Source organism: Arachis hypogaea, chromosome 15 (assembly GCF_003086295.3).
Source record: "Arachis hypogaea cultivar Tifrunner chromosome 15, arahy.Tifrunner.gnm2.J5K5, whole genome shotgun sequence".
Classification (NCBI taxonomy): domain Eukaryota; kingdom Viridiplantae; phylum Streptophyta; class Magnoliopsida; order Fabales; family Fabaceae; genus Arachis; species Arachis hypogaea.
Genome location: NC_092050.1, coordinates 142,208,763 through 142,210,593, shown reverse-complemented (window position 1 = coordinate 142,210,593; position 1,831 = coordinate 142,208,763). Strand labels below are relative to the sequence as shown.

General features: G+C 42.0%; 1 non-coding gene across 1 annotated transcript; it reads left to right on the top strand.

The window, feature by feature from the left end:
* The first annotated feature begins 1,284 nt into the window (after window positions 1-1,284).
* Window positions 1,285-1,392, top strand: LOC112752556 (small nucleolar RNA R71). The gene has a single exon (XR_003176987.1). It is a non-coding gene; the product is annotated as a small nucleolar RNA R71 (small nucleolar RNA).
* Window positions 1,393-1,831: the final 439 nt, after the last annotated feature.

Sequence of the window (1,831 nt, the reverse complement as noted above, 5' to 3'; positions counted from 1 at the left end):
CTGTTTTCTTGAGCTGTCTGCCATCTCTAGTGAGATTTTAGCAGCTTGTACCCCATAGATTCCCAGTTTCTCTATTACAGAGAGGGGCATGAGGTTTATCCCTGAACCAAGGTCACACAAAGCCTTAAAGATCATGGTACCTATGGTACAAGGGATTATGAACTTTCCAGGATCCTGTCTCTTCTGAGGCAATGTCAGTTGATCCAGATCACTTAGTTCATTGATGAACAAGGGAGGTTCAACTTCCCTAGCATCAATGCCAAATAATTTGGCATTCAGCTTCATGATTGCACCAAGAAACTTGGCAGTTTGCTCTTCAGTAACATCCTCATTCTCTTCAGAAGAGGAATACTCATCAGAGCTCATGAAGGGCATAAGGAGGGTTAATGGAATCTCTATGGTCTCTAGATGAGTCTCAGATTCCTTTGGTTCCTCAGAGGGAAGCTCCTTATTGATCACTGGACGTCCCAGGAGGTCTTCCTCCTTGGGATTCATGTCCTCTCCTCTCCTCACAGGTTCGGCCATGGCGCTTATGTCAATGGCCTTGCACTCTCCTTTTGGGTTCTCTTCTGTATTGCTTGGGAGAGTACTAGGAGGGATTTCAGTGATCCTTTTACTCAGCTGGCCCACTTGTGCTTCCAGATTTCTAATGGAAGACCTTGTTTCATTCATGAAACTTACAGTGGCCTTAGATAGATCAGAGACTAGATTTGCTAAATTAGAAGCATTTTGTTCAGAGTTCTCTGTCTGTTGCTGAGTTGATGATGGAAAAGGTTTGCTATTGCTAAACCTATTTCTTCCACCATTATTAAAGCCTTGTTGGGGCTTTTGATCCTTCCATGAGAAATTTGGATGATTTCTCCATGTTGAGTTATAGGTGCTTCCATAAGGTTCACCTAAGTAATTTACCTCTGCTATTGCAGGGTTCTCAGGATCATACGCTTCTTCTTCAGAAGATGCCTCTTGAGTACTGTTGGATGCAGCTTGCATTCCATTCAAACTCTGAGAAATCATATTGACTTGCTGAGTCAATATTTTATTCTGAGCCAATATGGCATTCAGAGTATCAACTTCAAGAACTCCCTTCTTCATAGGCGTCCCATTGCTCACAGGATTCCTTTCAGAAGTGTACATGAACTGGTTATTAGCAACCATGTCAATGAGTTCTTGAGCTTCTGCAGGCGTTTTCTTTAGGTGAATGGATCCACCTGCAGAAGTGTCCTGTGACATCTTTGATAGCTCAAATAAACCATCATAGAATATATCCAGGATGGTCCATTCTGAAAGCATGTCAGAAGGACACTTTTTGGTCAACTGTTTGTATCTTTCCCAAGCTTCATAGAGGGATTCACCTTCTTTCTGTCTGAAGGTTTGAACATCAGCTCTAAGCTTGCTCAGCTTTTGAGGAGGAAAGTACTTGGCTAAGAAAGCCGTGACCAGCTTATCCCAAGAGTTCAGGCTATCTTTAGGTTGAGAATCCAACCATAATCTAGCTCTGTCTCTTACAGCAAAAGGGAAAAGCATGAGCCTGTAGACTTCAGGATCTACTCCATTAGTCTTAACAGTATCACATATCTGCAAGAATTCAGTTAAGAACTGAAAAGGATCTTCAGATGGAAGTCCATGAAACTTGCAGTTCTGCTGCATCAGAGAAACTAATTGAGGTTTCAGCTCAAATTTGTTTGCTCCAATGGCAGGAATGGAGATGCTTCTTCCATGTAAATTGGAATTAGGTGCAGTAAAGTCACCAAGCATCTTCCTTACATTATTATTATTTTCGGCTGCCATCTCTTCTGCCTGTTCGAAAATTTCTGAAAGGTTATCTCTGGAT